Here is a 19,844-nt window from a genome sequence, read left to right as displayed (position 1 = left end):
AACGATGTGGTATACCGGGGTCGACGTGCTGTCAACGGACTGAATCAGGGCATGTAAAACGTCTAGGGTAAACCATGGAAAGGTCTGTGAGGCCTGGATGCGGATAGGGAGTTGTGGTTTCGGTGCATTACATATAACAGCTTGTGTATAGATGTGAGCGGATATGGCCTTTCTTCATCTGTTTCCTTGTGCTACCTGGTGTGTGTGTGTGTGTGTGTGTGTGGCTAAAAGTTTGAGCAACGCAAATATAAAATCATCTCTTCGTAACGCACAAATAATCAGAGCAGTCAAACACACACACACACACACACACACACGCACAGTAAATGAGAATAAGGAGAGCCAGTCATGATAAAGTCAAGCATGAGTCATGATGAGGAAAGAGTACTCACTGGACGACCAAAAAGCCATGAGGAAGACTTCATAATCAGAATATAATCTCACCAGGTATATATATGTCACAGCTTTAAGTTGAACTGTGACTATATAGTACAAAATAGTAGCAGCAGTAGTAGTAGTAGTAGTAGTAGTTGATATGAGCTATATCCAGAGAGAATATCATCATAATTAATGGATCAGAATGGCATGGCTGCAGCCTGCAGGTATTACACTACTCTTTCTACCATGACCAAGCACACTGACTTATACAGTTTGAAGAAATGCCTATGTTTTTTGGCAGCATTATGAATGATGCCAGTTATGTCGTCTGTCACCAATATTTGTCTGCCAAGCACCTGCCTTGGAGTTTTTAATGCAGAAACCACATGTGCATAAGCCTCAATGAGCCCTAATTCTTCCAAGAGACCACATACCTGTTGATGCACTTAATTCAGATATTCTTTAACCCTCATTTCTTACACCTGGAATCCATAACTGCCTCAGTACTTCCACTACCCAGTGCCCTTCCTATCACTCATAGTATGATAAAGACTTAAAGATCAATGATTTTTTTTCTTTTTGTAGATACTGCAGCAACATTATTTCCAAGAGGACCCCCACTTACCATTACCTTAATGAAAGATGGTGCTGGTCTTGGCTTCTCCCTGGAAGGTGGCAAAGATTCTCCAATGGGTGACCGCCCTCTGACTGTCAAAAAGATATTTAGTGGTAAGTTAAAGCATTTCATTAAGTTAGTAATATCAAGAGAAAAACTCTTTCAAGGTTTTCAAAATCTCCCTGCACCCAGGACTTTCCTAACTCTGATAATAAACACAATCTTAAGCCTTTAGTATGTGACCATTAATGTGGTCAATAAGCCAGTAATCTTTTTTTGTATTTCCAGCAGTACCTAAATCAGAAAACTGATTTAATCATTGCATATGTACAGGCAAACCTTTATATTCAAATTTTATTAAAATTTCTGTAAGTTAGCAATGCATAACCTTATAACAATCTCACATAACCAAGCATCATTCTTTTCTCTCCCGTCTGTTTTACATCCTGTTGACATAATTATAAAATCCAAATAAAGTCCATTCATGTAAGTGCAATCTTCCTTTGCTGTGCTAAGTGAATTTTTTCAGAGAAGAGACCATACAATGTGAATCAGTTTTACATAGCAGAATATGGATTGCAATCCAAACTCTTCATCAGCACTTTTTTTTTGATGTTGAAGGCTGTATCACAAACACTTCTACAGAACCTTTTTATATGCAAACATTCTTTCATCAATGATGAAATAGGGACAAGGTTTTCACCTACATTTGAAATTAGATTAAGTGGTATTTGGAATGAGGACAGCTCAGGATCAGGCCCCTCAGCTGACTTAGAGCCTTAAGGCAGCACCTTTATTTGCCCTCCCCTCTCATAAGGCCTGGACACATTAGAAGAGCCCTCTCAAAACAAGAAGAGTGGTTTGGTTTCTCTTCTGAAACTAGTACTCTTCCAAATGTATGTGAATGACTTGTCTGAAAGGATGGACTCCTACCTGAGTATATTTGCTAAGATGCAAAGATCATGATGAAAGTTTAAAACATTGAGGATTTCATCTACTTACAATGAGACTGACTCCATAGATGTTTTGGTACATGTTTGATGAAATTCACCCTAAGCACATATAAAGTACTGAGGATGAAAACAAATTGAAAGAAAGCCTCCATATGATCATTATCTTACAGAAATATGCTTAAGGATTCTGTGTGTGAGAGTGACTTGAGGGTCAACATAATCCCCAACCTGTTGCTAGAGTCTCATATTAGGACATTAGTAAAGGAGACACACTGTCTGTTGGCAAATATTAGAATAACTTTAGTGTATAGTGGTAAGGAACAATTTAGTTCTCTATCTATCAGTATCTCTGATGCCTCTTTCCTTCGGGAATTCCCAGCGAAAGAGTCTCCACAACTGGTGCACTCTAGTCCTGCCATACCCTTAACAGATTAAGGGCAGAGGACAACTGTGGTGTAGTGTTCTCAAAGGCTCCTATCTAACGATCCTGCCAACTTCTCCTACCTAGTGTGTCTACCTGATGTTCCTGCCTAATATTTGAATGTACTACTTTTACCTAATGTTTTAATGTACTACTTTTACCAAATGTTCCTACCTACCACTTCTACTCGATGCTTTACCCAATGCTTCTGCAAATGTTCCTACCCGTTACTTCTTTCTATTGCTCCTACTGTTTTTACTGAAAAGCAGGGCTAGTGCATAGTGCTCACCCCAGGCGAGTCAAGACTTATGAAAAATGAGTTGTGTGAGTTAGGTGTTATCAAGTGTTATGAGTAACAAGGAGGGATTGTATTATTGTGCACAGAATGCCAGCATTCCACGCGTGTTGTGAGGCAAAAAAAAATGACAGTTAGCTGAGTCAGAGAAGTGCAGCTTGACAACTACAGGTTTACTCTGTAGGCATCACTATCCATTCCGATACCAGGTGGATATTAATGGTAATTTACCTCCCTGGTTGGTGACTGCTTACCAACTACAACTTACTGAACTATTTAGCAACCTGCTCACGTCATACAGAAAGCCAAAATTAGAATTTGCTTCTTAAGTTTCATCACAAAGAGCTGATAAAGGTCCAGAGGAGGATAACAAAGATGGTACCAGAAATAGGAGAGCTGAGTTACAGGGAAAGGCTGGCTGTAAATTTACCCACTATGGAAGAGAGAAGAGTGAGGAGTGAATTGATTACAACCTATAAGTTATCAATTAGATTGATGAAGACTAAAGTTATTTGAAAGATGTAGGGATAGGACAACCAGAAAGTATAACATAAAATTAATCAAGAAATATGTTAAAAATGATGTAAAGAATTACTTTTATAGTATGAATGGTGGATGAATGGAATTAACTGAAATAAGATGTGATGAATGTGGACAGGATATAGAAATTTGAAATGTTGTACGATAGTAGAGAAACTTCAAGTTTAAGACTCCCTCCCTTTACAACACACACACACACACACAATCTCTAATAAAGGAAAGAGAAAGTGGTGGTTATAATTAATACATGAAGGGACAACCATTCATGTGGATTAATGATTTGATGTTTTCTAACCAGGAGGTACTAAGACAGGCTAAGAACCTCAAAAACAAGGTGGAAATCAGTAGAGTGTTTATGATGCTTGATAGGCCATGGAAAGAGAGGCTAAAAAAGCAAAGAACAATGTCAGATGGCAAAAAAACTGGAGGCTAAATGAGGCAGTGCTGTAGACAGGTCAGTATTATAAGGCAATTGTAATTGTAGACTGAGGATATTGCTAATGGATTGGTTAAAGAGCTAAAATTAAAGGATTGTATGAGGGAAAATGCACCTGATATTGTTGTGCAAACAAATCTTAACATGTTGATGAAATGTCACCATTTCTGTGTATAGGGGTACATGATAGTAAGAGGGAAAGAGAAGACAAAGAAAAAAGATATTTGTCTCTTTTGATTAGAGATAACCTTAAGTTTCGGGAAAGAGTAACGATCCAAAGCAAATATACAATGTCAACAATGAAAGAACAATCAGGATGGTACATAAGCAGTAAAACATGCACTCCTTAAAGAATAAAGTAGTTATGATGGGGTGATTTCAGTTATAAGACTGGATTTGAATTCTCATGGTGACAGGGAATTATGGAGACAAGCTCTTACAGTACATGAAAATATCCCATATGTACTGGGATGAGAGGGATTGATTCACCCTCATTCACCCTCATCTTGTCTTTACACAGGCTTGCATGGATACTGAAAATATCCATGAGGCAGCAGTTGTTACATGTGTGAGTATAGATGATAAAAGGTAAAGGATACAATTATGGGCCTATTGCAAGAGGGGAAAAAGTAATCAGGTAATACTGAGTTTGAATATGTGGTGAATGAGGAAGTTGAAAGAGCAGAGATGAGACAAGACTTGAGGGAATATATCCTTGGAAACATCATAGAACTTAAGAATTTCAGCACTAACATAGATCAGGGTGTTGTGATAGAATTTACAATAAAAGAGTGAGAACGTGAGTACCTCTAGCCTCAAGTACAGAGGGAAGGTCAGGAGAGAGGAGGAAGAATGTTCTAATCAAAAATGTCAAAAATAGATAGTTCAGAGATGTGCAGCCAGCCAACTTTACAAGGTATAAGAGAGCAAGGAATAAGTGTAGCAAAATAAGAAAGAAAGAATATAGAAGTTTTGAAAAGATTATTATTGATAAGGAAGATGAAAATCCAAAGCTTTTTCCTAAATTCTTGAGAATTAGATAATCAGATAAAGAGTACTTTATCAGATTGAGAAGATAGTGCAGTAAATGTATGGATACAGTCATGTGTGAATGAGTTGTTTGATATGTTTCGAGAAAGAATGTTGAAGGTTGTAGAAGTAGTAGTTGGATACAATATTGTGAGATATAAGAATAATAAAAAGAGAAATGTATTGTGGACAGATGAAAATAGAAATGCTGTGGAAGAGAAGAAAAAGGCATATGGTAGATTGTTTGAAGGGAATGTACCAGTTGAAGTGCAGAGGAGGGAAGAATATAAGATGTGTAAGCATTATGTTAAGCTGATGGAGGAAAACAAAGAAGGTGTAGATAAAGATTTTGGAACAAAGTTGAGGGAAAATTTTTGGAAAAATAAGAAATTGTACTTGAGGTAGGCAAAAAAGGAAAGAGGTGGATGTAAGGATGGATATGTTAATGTGAGAAGTCAATATGGGGAGTTGCTGACTCAAAATGAGGAGATTGTGAAAGAAAGGTGAAAAGAGCATTTTGAAGAAATGATGAATGTGGGAGAAGATGAGGCAGCAGTTGTTACATGTGTGAGTATAGATGAGAAAAGGTAAAGGATACAATTATGGGTCTATTGCAAGGGGGGAAGCAAAAAGGACACTAATGTGGTTGAATGTAGGATAGGCACCTGTATTAGAAAGGAGTATGGCTGAAATACTGAAGTGTTAAGAAAATATGATAGAGTGGATGCATTTGATATGTCATTTAGCATGGAAATAGAGGATTGTGCCTAAGGATTGAGTGAAAGGTATGACTGTTCCTTTTTTTTATTCAAAGAAGAAATGGTGCTAAGGATGCATGTAGCAGTCATAGGGAATGTCTGTTAAGTATACTAGGAAATATGTGTGAGCATAAGTGTTGATAGATTGAATGATGGAAGTGAATGTATGGTGAATAAGTGAGAAGCATGGGGGTTTTGAGAAACGTAAGGGATGTATGGATCAGGCAGTTGTGGTGAAAATGACTGCACAGAAGTATTTAGTGAAAAGTAAGATGCTGTATTCAGCTTTTATAGGTCTGGAGAAAGAGTATTACAGAGTTCAGTGGAATACTTTACAGGATATGTTAAGGATATATGGGGTAGGGGGACAACTGTTGGATGGTGTGAAAGGCTTCTGTAGATTAGCAAATGTAAGTGTCGGAGTGGATGGAAAGTTGAGTGAAAGTTTTGGTATACATGTGGGTGTGAGGCAGGTCTTTGTGATGTCATTTGCGTGTGTGGACGTGTGTATGTACATGTGTATGGGGGAGGGGTTGGGCCATTTCTTTCGTCTGTTTCCTTGCGCTACCTCGCAAACGTGGGAGACAGCAACAAAGTATAAAAAAAAAAAAAAAAAAAAAAAAAATATATATATATATATATATATATATATATATATATATATATATATATATATATATATATATATATATATATATATATGGAATATCCTTCTTTTGGAAAATTAAAAAAAAAAAAATAAGTCCCAGTCCTCTGTTCTGAACGCTACCTCGCTAACGCGGGAAATGGCAAATAGTTTAAAAGAAAGAAAGATATATATATATGTATGTAGCATTTATGGATCTGGAGAAGGCATATGATAGAGTTGATAGAGATGCTCTGTGGAAGGTATTAAGAATATATGGTGTGGGAGGCAAGTTGTTAGAAGCAGTGAAAAGTTTTTATCGAGGATGTAAGGCATGTGTACGTGTAGGAAGAGAGGAAAGTGATTGGTTCTCAGTGAATGTAGGTTTGCGGCAGGGGTGTGTGATGTCTCCATGGTTGTTTAATTTGTTTATGGATGGGGTTGTTAGGAAGGTGAATGCAAGAGTTTTGGAAAGAGGGGCAAGTATGAAGTCTGTTGGGGATGAGAGAGCTTGGGAAGTGAGTCAGTTGTTGTTCGCTGATGATACAGCGCTGGTGGCTGATTCATGTGAGAAACTGCAGAAGCTGGTGACTGAGTTTGGTAAAGTGTGTGAAAGAAGAAAGTTAAGAGTAAATATGAATAAGAGCAAGGTTAGTAGGTACAGTAGGGTTGAGGGTCAAGTCAATTGGGAGGTGAGTTTGAATGGAGAAAAACTGGAGGAAGTGAAGTGTTTTAGATATCTGGGAGTGGATCTGGCAGCGGATGGAACCATGGAAGCGGAAGTGGATCATAGGGTGGGGGAGGGGGCGAAAATTCTGGGAGCCTTGAAGAATGTGTGGAAGTCGAGAACATTATCTCGGAAAGCAAAAATGGGTATGTTTGAAGGAATAGTGGTTCCAACAATGTTGTATGGTTGCGAGGCGTGGACTATGGATAGAGTTGTGCGCAGGAGGATGGATGTGCTGGAAATGAGATGTTTGAGGACAATGTGTGGTGTGAGGTGGTTTGATCGAGTAAGTAACGTAAGGGTAAGAGAGATGTGTGGAAATAAAAAGAGCGTGGTTGAGAGAGCAGAAGAGGGTGTTTTGAAATGGTTTGGTCACATGGAGAGAATGAGTGAGGAAAGATTGACCAAGAGGATATATGTGTCGGAGGATGTATGTGAGAAATACTTAGAAAAGCAAATGGATTTGTATGTAGCATTTATGGATCTGGAGAAGGCATATGATAGAGTTGATAGAGATGCTCTGTGGAAGGTATTAAGAATATATGGCAAGTTGTTAGAAGCAGTGAAAAGTTTTTATCGAGGATGTAAGACATGTGTACGTGTAGGAAGAGAGGAAAGTGATTGGTTCTCAGTGAATGTAGGTTTGCGGCAGGGGTGTGTGATGTCTCCATGGTTGTGTAATTTGTTTATGGATGGGGTTGTTAGGGAGGTGAATGCAAGAGTTTTGGAAAGAGGGGCAAGTATGAAGTCTGTTGTGGATGAGAGAGCTTGGGAAGTGAGTCAGTTGTTGTTCGCTGATGATACAGCGCTGGTGGCTGATTCATGTGATAAACTGCAGAAGCTGGTGACTAAGTTTGGTAAAGTGTGTCAAAGAAGAACATTAAGAGTAAATGTGAATAAGAGCAAGGTTATCAGGTACAGTAGGGTTGAGGGTCAAGTCAATTGGGAGGTAAGTTTGAATGGAGAAAAACTGGAGGAAGTAAAGTGTTTTAGATATCTGGGAGTGGATCTGGCAGCGGATGGAACCATGGAAGCGGAAGTGGATCATAGGGTGGGGGAGGGGGCGAAAATCCTGGGAGCCTTGAAGAATGTGTGGAAGTCGAGAACATTATCTCGGAAAGGAAAAATGGGTATGTTTGAAGGAACAGTGGTTCCAACAATTTTGTATGGTTGCGAGGCATGGGCTATGGATAGAGTTGTGCGCAGGAGGGTGGATGTGCTGGAAATTAGATGCTTGGGGACAATGTGTGGTGTGAAGTGGTTTGATCGAGTAAGTAACGTAAGGGTAAGAGAGATGTGTGGAAATAAAAAGAGCATGGTTGAGAGAGCAGAAGAGGGTGTTTTGAAATGGTTTGGACACATGGAGAGAACGAGTGAGGAAAGATTGACCAAGAGGATATATGTGTCGGAGGTGGAGGGAACGAGGAGAAGTGGGAGACCAAATTGGAGGTGGAAAGATGGAGTGAAAAAGATTTTGTGTGATCGAGGCCTGAACATGCAGGAGGGTGAAAGGAGGGCAAGGAATAGAGTGAATTTGATCGATGTGGTATACCTGGGTTGACGTGCTGTCAGTGGATTGAATCAGGGCATGTGAAGCGTCTGGGGTAAACCATGGAAAGCTGTGTAGGTATGTATATTTGCGTGTGTGGATGTGTATGTATATACATGTGTATGGGGGTGGGTTGAGCCATTTCTTTCGTCTGTTTCCTTGCGCTACCTTGCAGACGCGGGAGACAGCGACAAAGCAAAAAAAAGAAAAAAAAAAAAAAAAATATATATATATATATATATATATATATATATATATATATATATATATGTATATATATATATATATATATATAAATATATATATATATATATATATATATATATATATATATATATATATATATATATATATATATATATATATATATATTTTCCAAAAGAAGGAACAGAGAAGGGGGCCAGGTGAGGATATTCCCTCAATGGCCCAGTCCTCAGTTCTTAACGCTACCTCGCTAACGCGGGAAATGGCGAATAGTTTGAAAAAAAAAAAAAAAAATATATATATATATATATATATATAATATATATATATATATATATATATATATATATATATATATATATATATATATATATATATATATATATATTATTTTATATTATATCATACTTTGTCGCTGTCTCCCGTGTTTGCGAGGTAGCGCAAGGAAACAGACGAAAGAAATGGCCCAACCCCCCCCATACACATGTATATACATACGTCCACACACGCAAATATACATACCTACACAGCTTTCCATGGTTTACCCCAGACGCTTCACATGCCTTGATTCAATCCACTGACAGCACGTCAACCCCGGTATACCACATCGCTCCAATTCACTCTATTCCTTGCCCTCCTTTCACCCTCCTGCATGTTCAGGCCCAGATCACACAAAATCTTTTTCACTCCATCTTTCCACCTCCAATTTGGTCTCCCTCTTCTCCTTGTTCCCTCCACCTCCGACACATATATCCTCTTGGTCAATCTTTCCTCACTCATCCTCTCCATGTGCCCAAACCACTTCAAAACACCCTCTTCTGCTCTCTCAACCACGCTCTTTTTATTTCCACACATCTCTCTTACCCTTACGTTACTCACTCGATCAAACCACCTCACACCACACATTGTCCTCAAACATTTCATTTCCAGCACATCCATCCTCCTGCGCACAACTCTATCCATAGCCCACGCCTCGCAACCATACAACATTGTTGGAACCACTATTCCTTCAAACATACCCATTTTTGCTTTCCGAGATAATGTTCTCGACTTCCACACATTCTTCAAGGCCCCCAGGATTATCGCCCCCTCCCCCACCCTATGATCCACTTCCGCTTCCAAGTTTCCATCCGCTGCCAGATCCACTCCCAGATATCTAAAACACTTCACTTCCTCCAGTTTTTCTCCATTCAAACTCACCACCCAATTGACTTGACCCTCAACCCTACTGTACCTAATAACCTTGCTCTTATTCACATTTACTCTTAACTTTCTTCTTCCACACACTTTTCCAAACTCAGTCACCAGCTTCTGCAGTTTCTCACATGAATCAGCCACCAGCGCTGTATCATCAGCGAACAACAACTGACTCACTTCCCAAGCTCTCTCATCCCCAACAGACTTCATACTTGCCCCTCTTTCCAAAACTCTTGCATTTACCTCCCTAACAACCCCATCCATAAACAAATTAAACAACCATGGAGACATCACACACCCCTGCCACAAACCTACATTCACTGAGAACCAATCACTTTCCTCTCTTCCTACACGTACACATGCCTTACATCCTCGATAAAAACTTTTCACTGCTTCTAACAACTTTCCTCCCACACCATATATTCTTAATACCTTCCACAAAGCATCTCTATCAACTCTATCATATGCCTTCTCCAGATCCATAAATGCTACATACAAATCCATTTGCTTTTCTAAGTATTTCTCACATACATTCTTCAAAGCAAACACCTGATCCACACATCCTCTACCACTTCTGAAACCACACTGCTCTTCCCCAATCTGATGCTCTGTACATGCCTTCACCCTCTCAATCAATACCCTCCCATATAATTTACCAGGAATATTCAACAAACTTATACCTCTGTAATTTGAGCACTCACTCTTATCCCCTTTGCCTTTGTACAATGGCACTATGCACGCATTCCGCCAATCCTCAGGCACCTCACCATGAGTCATACATACATTAAATAACCTTACCAACCAGTCAACAATACAGTCACCCCCTTTTTTAATAAATTCCACTGTAATACCATCCAAACCTGCTGCCTTGCCGGCTTTCATCTTCCGCAAAGCTTTCACTACCTCTTCTCTGTTTACCAAATCATTTTCCCTAACCCTCTCACTTTGCACAGCACCTCGACCAAAACACCCTATATCCGCCACTCTATCATCAAACACATTCAACAAACCTTCAAAATACTCACTCCATCTCCTTCTCACATCACCACTACTTGTTATCACCTCCCCATTTGCGCCCTTCACTGAAGTTCCCATTTGCTCCCTTGTCTTACGCACTTTATTTACCTCCTTCCAGAACATCTTTTCATTCTCCCTAAAATTTAATGATACTCTCTCACCCCAACTCTCATTTGCCCTTTTTTTCACCTCTTGCACCTTTCTCTTGACCTCCTGTCTCTTTCTTTTATACATCTCCCACTCAATTGCATTTTTTCCCTGCAAAAATCGTCCAAATGCCTCTCTCTTCTCTTTCACTAATACTCTTACTTCTTCATCCCACCACTCACTACCCTTTCTAATCAACCCACCTCCCACTCTTCTCATGCCACAAGCATCTTTTGCGCAATCCATCACTGATTCCCTAAATACATCCCATTCCTCCCCCACTCCCCTTACTTCCATTGTTCTCACCTTTTTCCATATATATATATATATATATATATATATATATATATATATATTATCCCTGGGGTTAGGGGATTAAGAATACTTCCCACGTATTCCCTGCGTGTCGTAGAAGGCGACTAAAAGGGTAGGGAGCGGGGGGCTGGAAATCCTCCCCTCTCGTTTTTTTTTTTCTTTTTTTTTTCTTAATTTTCCAAAAGAAGGAACAGAGGGGGCCAGGTGAGGATATTCCAAAAAAGGCCCAGTCTTCTGTTCTTAACGCTACCTCGTTAATGCGGGAAATGGCGAATAGTTTAAAAAAAAAGAAAAATATATATATATATATATATATATATATATATATATATATATATATATATATATATATATATATATATCCCTGGGGATAGGGGAGAAAGAATACTTCCCATGTATTCCCTGCGTGTCGTAGAAGGCGACTAAAAGGGAAGGGAGCGGGGGGCTGGAAATCCTCCCCTCTCGTTTTTTTTCTTAATTTTCCAAAAGAGGGAACAGAGAAGGGGGCCAGGTGAGGATATTCCCTCAAAGGCCCAGTCCTCTGTTCTTAATGCTACCTCGCTATCGCGGGAAATGGCGAATAGTATGAAAAAAAAAAAAAAAAAAAAAAATATATATATATATATATATATATATATATATATATATATATATATATATATATATATATATAAGTAACGTAAGGGTAAGCGAGATGTGTGGAAATAAAAAGAGCGTGGTTGAGAGAGCAGAAGAGGGTGTTTTTGAAATGGTTTGGTCACATGGAGAGAATGAGTGAGGAAAGATTGACCAAGAGGATATATGTGTCGGAGGTGGAGGGAACGAGAAGAGGGAGACCAAATTGGAGGTGGAAAGATGGAGTGAAAAAGATTTTGTGTGATCGGGGCCTGAACATGCAGGAGGGTGAAAGGAGGGCAAGGAATACAGTGAATTGGAGCGATGTGGTATACCGGGGTTGACGTGCTGTCAGTGGATTGAATCAAGGCATGTGAAGCGTCTGGGGTAAACCATGGAAAGCTGTGTAGGTATATATATTTGCGTGTGTGGACGTATGTATATACATGTGTATGGGGATTGGGTTGGGCCATTTCTTTCGTCTGTTTCCTTGCGCTACCTCGCAAACGCGGGAGACAGCGACAAAGCAAAAAAAAAAAAAATATATATATATATATATATATATATATATAGAGGAGGTAAATAAAGTGCGTAAGACAAGGGAGCAAATGGGAACTTCAGTGAAGGGCGCAAATGGGGAGGTGATAACAAGTAGTGGTGATGTGAGAAGGAGATGGAGTGAGTATTTTGAAGGTTTGTTGAATGTGTTTGATGATAGAGTGGCAGATATAGGGTGTTTTGGTCGAGGTGGTGTGCAAAGTGAGAGGGTTATGGAAAATGATTTGGTAAACAGAGAAGAGGTAGTAAAAGCTTTGCGGAAGATGAAAGCCGGCAAGGCAGCAGCTTTGGATGGTATTGCAGTGGAATTTATTAAAAAAGGGGGTGACTGTATTGTTGACTGGTTGTTAAGGTTATTTAATGTATGTATGACTCATGGTGAGGTGCCTGAGGATTGGCAGAATGCGTGCATAGTGCCATTGTACAAAGGCAAAGGGGATAAGAGTGAGTGCTCAAATTACAGAGGTATAAGTTTGTTGAGTATTCCTGGTAAATTATATGGGAGGGTATTGATTGAGAGGGTGAAGGCATGTACAGAGCATCAGATTGGGGAAGAGCAGTGTGGTTTCAGAAGTGGTAGAGGATGTGTGGATCAGGTGTTTGCTTTGAAGAATGTATGTGAGAAATACTTAGAAAAGCAAATGGATTTGTATGTAGCATTTATGGATCTGGAGAAGGCATATGATAGAGTTGATAGAGATGCTCTGTGGAAGGTATTAAGAATATATGGTGTGGGAGGGAAGTTGTTAGAAGCAGTGAAAAGTTTTTATCGAGGATGTAAGGCATGTGTACGTGTAGGAAGAGAGGAAAGTGATTGGTTCTCAGTGAATGTAGGTTTGCGGCAGGGGTGTGTGATGTCTCCATGGTTGTTTAATTTGTTTATGGATGGGGTTGTTAGGGAGGTGAATGCAAGAGTTTTGGAAAGAGGGGCAAGTATGAAGTCTTTTGGGGATGAGAGAGCTTGGGAAGTGAGTCAGTTGTTGTTCGCTGATGATACAGCGCTGGTGGCTGATTCATGTGAGAAACTGCAGAAGCTGGTGACTGAGTTTGGTAAAGTGTGTGAAAGAAGAAAGTTAAGAGTAAATGTGAATAAGAGCAAGGTTATTAGGTACAGTAGGGTTGAGGGTCAAGTCAATTGGGAGGTGAGTTTGAATGGAGAAAAACTGGAGGAAGTGAAGTGTTTTAGATATCTGGGAGTGGATCTGGCAGCGGATGGAACCATGGAAGCGGAAGTGGATCATAGGGTGGGGGAGGGGGCGAAAATTCTGGGAGCCTTGAAGAATGTGTGGAAGTCGAGAACATTATCTCGGAAAGGAAAATGAGTATTTTTGAAGGAATAGTGGTTCCAACAATGTTGTATGGTTGCGAGGCGTGGGCTATGGATAGAGTTGTGCGCAGGAGGATGGATGTGCTGGAAATGAGATGTTTGAGGACAGTGTGTGGTGTGAGGTGGTTTGATCGAGTAAGTAACGTAAGGGTAAGAGAGATGTGTGGAAATAAAAAGAGCGTGCTTGAGAGAGCAGAAGAGGGTGTTTTGAAATGGTTCGGGCACATGGAGAGAATGAGTGAGGAAAGATTGACCAAGAGAATATATGTGTCGGAGGTGGAGGGAACGAGGAGAAGAGGGAGACCAAATTGGAGGTGGAAAGATGGAGTGAAAAAGATTTTGTGTGATTGGGGCCTGAGCATGCAGGAGGGTGAAAGGAGGGCAAGGAATAGAGTGAATTGGAGCGATGTGGTATACCGGGGTTGACGTGCTGTCAGTGGATTGAATCAAGGCATGTGAAGCGTCTGGGGTAAACCATGGAAAGCTGTGTAGATATGTATATTTGCGTGTGTGGACGTATGTATATACATATGTATGGGGGTGGGTTGGGCCATTTCTTTCGTCTGTTTCCTTGCGCTACCTCGCAAATGCGGGAGACAGCGACAAAGAAAAAAAAAAAAAAAAAAAATATATAGAGTGATAAGATAGATGAAAGCAAATCTAGGGAAATGGGATGTGGAGATGGAGTGCGGTGGTGAGGTATGGTGCTAGTACCAAGCTTGTGTTCAGATGATACTGTGTTGTTTGTTGAGAATGAAGAGGAGTTGCAGAAGGTTGAGTGTGTTTTATGATATGTGTAGGAATGGGCAATTGAAGTTAAATATGAGTAAAAGTAAAGTAATAGTATTTGAGAGGAAACATGGTGACAACATATAATTTGCAGTTGAAAGAAGTAGGTGTAGTGAACTTGGGCATAAATATGGTGGGGAGAAAGACTGGAAGAGTGAGAGAATTTTAGTATTTAAGAGCTATCTTGAGTAAGTCTGGTGATATGGAAGGAAAAATAAAGGAGAGAGCAATACAAGGAAGAAGACTCATTGGGTCCTTTAATAGAACAATGAAGGGTAGCATTGTAAGTATGGTAGTGTAGAAAGGATCATGGGACAGCATAGTCCTCCTAATCCTGACCTATGCAGCCAAAACTTGGATGTGGAATGAGTTATATAGGTCAAGAATTCTTTTTTATTTGTATACCTCTCTATCTTTTATCCAACTACTAACTCTAGAGCCTTTAACAGTCTTTTTCTAAACATTTTGAATAACTCATTCACACATGAATGCATCCATACATTTACTGCACTTCCATCCAAACTTTCAGTCACCCTCTTTTCATACTCCTCCTTGTATTCTTTCTGAGTCATCTTTTCACTTGCCATCACTTTTACCTCTTTTTTCTTCCCTACACCATTACCTCCACTTCTCCATGATCCTCACTCCCAACAAGATCCTCAAAATGGTCAGTCTCGACCTTTCATCCACTGCCACATATTCAAACCTTTTTGTTCTTCTCTTCCATTATTTCTCCTCTATGTATAGCTGTGGATCATCTTGCACTGAAAAAAGGTGTTTGCAAGGAATAAACCCCTCAGCACAGATATCCATAAGATAAATTCCATTCTCATTTACTCCAGACACTCCCTATTTACTATCTTGCCAGTTTCATCACATCCCACCTTTGCACTCATATCACCCATTACAACCACCTTTCTTTCCTCAAAGTCATTTATACAGTCATTCAGATCTCTCCAGAAAGGCGTTTCATCCTTACCTCACACAGTCTTCATGATATTATTGCCATTTTCATCACATGCCACCTTCACATTCATATTAACTACCTATCTCTCTTTTTCAAAGCCTTTTATACATATAGTCATTCATATTTCTCCCTAGAAATGCTTCATTTCATCGTTACCTTCCACAGTCTTCATATTATTATGTAGCTGGAAATAGTAGTGCTAACAATGTTAATATATATAGATGCAAGGCATGGATTAGTTTGTGCGTTTGAGAGAGGAAGTGCTGAAAGTTAAATGTTTGAGAAAGTTATGTGATGTGAGGTAGTTTAATTGAGTAAGTAATAAAAGAGTAACAAGATGTGTGATGATAAAAAGATTTTGTTGAGAGTAGAAGAGGATGTGCTGAAATGGTTTGAGCATATGGAGAAAATGAGTGATGAGAGGTTAACAAAGAGGATAAATGTGTCAGGATTGAAGGGAACAAGAAGGGGTTGACCAGATTGGATGTGGATGGATTGAGTGAAAAAGATTTTGAGGGATTTGGGTCTCAACATGCTGGAAGATGAAAGGCATGCACGAGATAGAGTGAATTGGAACAATGTGGTATGCAGGGGTCGACATGCTGTCAATGGACTGTACCAGGGCATGTGAAGTGGCTGGGGTAAACCATGGAAAGGTCTGTTGAGTCTGGTTGTGGATTGCACATGACAGCTGGAGAATGGATACAAGTGAATGTGGCCTTTTGTCTTCTTTCCTGTTACTGCCTTGCTAATGCGAGAAACGGTAATCAAGTATGAAAAAAAAGGAAAAAAAAAAAAAGGTCCGGGGTTTCTGTAAGTATTAATGACTTGGGATTCAGTACCATAGGAGACAATTTATTTTCCAGCAAATCTCTGAATAGCTTTCAAGTATATAAATAAGGAAATGTTTGGCAAGCTGTTCATAAAGAAGCACACAGAGCTAATAGAGGTCCAGAGGAGGGCAACAAGATGATGCCAGAATTAAGAAAGCTAGGTTACAGGAAAAGGCTAAAGGCTTTAGACTTGCCCACCTTGGAAGACAGAATAAATATGATGTGGACAGTAGACAGTTCTTCAAGAGAAGTAGAGATAGAGCAACAAGAGGACATAACATGAAATTAAAAAGGAAATGTTAAAAAAGATGTAAAGAAGTACTCTTATAGTATAAGAGTGGTAGATAAACAGAGTAGAGAGCATACATAAATTAAAGAAGTTGTATGATTGCAAAAAATTTTCAGGAGTTGGGGTGACATGAGTTTAAAACTATAAGACAACATGAAATTAAACAAGAAACGTGATAAAACAAATTGTTAAAGATATGAAAAAGGGTGAAAGGCGTGCAAGGAATAGAGTGAATTGGAACGATGTAGTATACCGGGGTCGACGTGCTGTCTCGGGTAAACCATGGAAAGTTCTGTGGGGCCTGGATGTGGAAAGGGAGCTGTGGTTTCGGTGCATTATTACATGACAGCTAGAGACTGAGTGTGAACGAATGGGGCCTTTGTTGTCTTTTTCTAGCGCTACCTCGCGCACATGAGGGGGGAGGGGGTTGTTATTCCATGTGTGGCGAGGTGACGATGGGAATAGATAAAGGCAGACAGTATGAATTATGTACATCTGTATATATGTATATGTCTGTGTGTGTATATATATGTGTACATTGAGATGTATAGGTATGTATATTTGCGTGTGTGGACGTGTATGTATATACATGTGTATGTGGGTGGGTTGGGCCATTCTTTCGTCTGTTTCCTTGCGCTACCTCGTTAACTCAGGAGACAGCAACAAAGTAGAATAGATGAATAAATAAATGAAAAAGTAATTTTATAGTGTATGAGTGGTAAATAAATAATTGTACAGTAGTAGAAAATGTTCAAGAGCTGGGGCCCCACGAGTGTCAGACTACACCCCTATATATAAGGTAATGCATACACACAAATAGAATCTGACAGATTTGGCCAGCCAAATGTTGAAAAGGATGATCAGAAAGTAAATGAATGAACTAATAGGAGGTATTTGACACTTACCTTATATGAGGTTGATGATTAGGCTAGATTTTTCAGGCAGGCATAAAAGGAAAATCCTTTTGATTGATAGAATATTATCTTAACACAAAGAACAGAGGATGCATGTCAAAACTTTTTGAAATAGATTGGAGTTATCAGTTTAGTGTTGCTGGGCTTTGTCATGGAAAAGATGCTTTTCATGATAAGTACTTAGCTTGACAGAAGGAATGGACTTGTATCAGAATATGTTTGCAGATGATGTCTGCTTCTTAGGACAAATAAAGAATGATGAATATACCTTCTTAGACAGGATCCAGAGCTGTTTAGTTACATGGTTGATAAAATTCAACACAAGTAAATGTAAAATGATTAAGGTGTGTTCACTTTTTCCGCCTCAGTGTGGTAACGTCTGGGATGAATGACTGAACCTTCAAGATAAAATCCACTCTGTATCCTTCATCTGTTTCTACTCTTGGAAGATAGTAGTACAGGAAGAGAGGATTTCCATGCCCCTTTACCTCCACCCTTTTCAGTTGACTTCTACAACACACAGGAAATACATTGGTAGTATTATGTCTCCCCCTCTCCCCAGAGATATAGTTTGAACATAAATTAGAATATGCTTCTCATGTTTGGTAACCTCATATAAAGTAACACAAAGAAATGGCCAGAGGAGAGCAACAAAGATGGTATCTTAAATAACAGCTGAGTTACAGATAGAGGTCAATGGCCATAATTTTGCCGTATATAAAAAGTGAGAAGAATTAGGGGACACCTTATCACAAAAACCTGTTTATGTTGACAGAGAAAGCTCTTCAAGAGATGCAAAGTTAAAGTAGATGGAGATCATATCAAGAAATTGAGCAAAAAAACATTTTAGAAATGATATAAAAAAAAGTACTTCTATTATATTAGAGTAGCAGATAAAGTAAGTGATTAGATTGTGAATGTAAATGGTATACAAATTTGAAATGTTATACAACAGTATATACAAGTATATACAAACCAGAGTTTTATACATTTACCATATTGCACAGTGGATCTATACAGTCAGTTCTTTTGATAATCTTCCTGCATACAAATGCAATTGCTTCATATAGCCTCGATATCTCATTTGGTATTTATATTGCAGTCATTCATGTATCTGTCTATCTATCTGATGTTTGTTCATTCCAGATGCACCCATGAAGGGGATGGCAAAGGGAAAAGTCTCCACATATCCCTTTCCTTACATGCCTCCATTGCATACACATTTCCACTCATTTTCCTCCATTCCACTCCCTCCATTACTCTTGCACTCTGTTCACCCCTCCCCTTTTTTTTTGAGGTTCCTGTTACCAAATAGAAATTAAAAAGCAGTACAAGTGGTCTTCCTCTCACACCAACCCCTTTAATTGTACTATCATGCACTTTCCTTGTAAATTCCCCATCTTGCATTCTTTCTGTATGCCTAATGCACCTCAAAAAATTATGTTTTACCCACTTTACCACCTCACAATTCAATCCCTTTGCATTCCCTGCCGAACCAAATCTCTCACTTACTCTCTAATCACTGTCTATATTCCATCTAGTCACACCACACATTTATATCAAATAACTCATTTCCACATGCTCTTTGACTTATCCCATGTCCTTATTTGGCTGCATAGGTCAGGGTCAGGAGGATTATGCTGTCCCTTAATCCTTCCTTCACTTCCTTTCTTATACCTGTACTCTTCATTATTCTTTAAAGGGATCCCATGATTCTTGTACCCTGTAATGCTCTCACCCTTAACTGTCCTATATCACCAAACTTACTCAAGATAGCTCCCAAATTCTTAGATTATGTCACCTCTCCCTCCAGAACTTTTAGTACACTTTCTTTTTTCACTCTGTTGGGCTTTGCAAATATCTATACTTTAACTCTGTATCCTTGCAAACACCATTACTTTACTTTTAGTGTGTTTACCTTCACTCCCTATGGCTTACACACACCATAAAACACATCCCTCTGCACCTCCTCTTCACTCTCAACACACAACACAGTATCATCCACAAATAGGCTTTACTAGCCATCATACCTCATCACCACATGGATTACTTAGCAAACTTAAATTTTTTCTTAGGTGATGTAGCAGATAAGGGTGGCATAATGAAAGTTGGAGACGAGCTGATGAGTGTGAATACAGTGGATGTAACTGGTATGGCACGCATCGAGGCTTGGAACTTCTTGAAAAAACTTCCTGATGGCACAGTCACGCTTGTATTAAGGCAAAAGTTGGAAGATTCGTCAGTGAAGAATGAGGAATGAGTGCATAGAAAAGGTTCCACTGACTGACAGACTGAAATTTATGTTTACATGTGAGTAAAGATTTATAATAAGAGCTGATTCTGAA

The 19,844-nt window shown here is 39.2% G+C and overlaps 1 long non-coding RNA gene across 1 annotated transcript; it reads left to right on the top strand.

Annotated features, from left to right (window-relative positions):
• Nucleotides 1–292: 292 nt before the first annotated feature.
• On the top strand, nucleotides 293–19,838 carry LOC139759838 (uncharacterized). The gene is made up of 3 exons (XR_011715161.1): nucleotides 293–447; nucleotides 964–1,107; nucleotides 19,575–19,838. It is a non-coding gene; the product is annotated as an uncharacterized lncRNA (long non-coding RNA).
• The last annotated feature ends 6 nt before the right edge of the window (nucleotides 19,839–19,844 follow it).

The sequence above is a fragment of the Panulirus ornatus genome, chromosome 3, assembly GCF_036320965.1.
Source record: "Panulirus ornatus isolate Po-2019 chromosome 3, ASM3632096v1, whole genome shotgun sequence".
Taxonomy (NCBI): domain Eukaryota; kingdom Metazoa; phylum Arthropoda; class Malacostraca; order Decapoda; family Palinuridae; genus Panulirus; species Panulirus ornatus.
The sequence above is the reverse complement of the archived record's forward strand: the minus strand, read 5'-3'. Positions and strand labels throughout refer to the sequence as shown.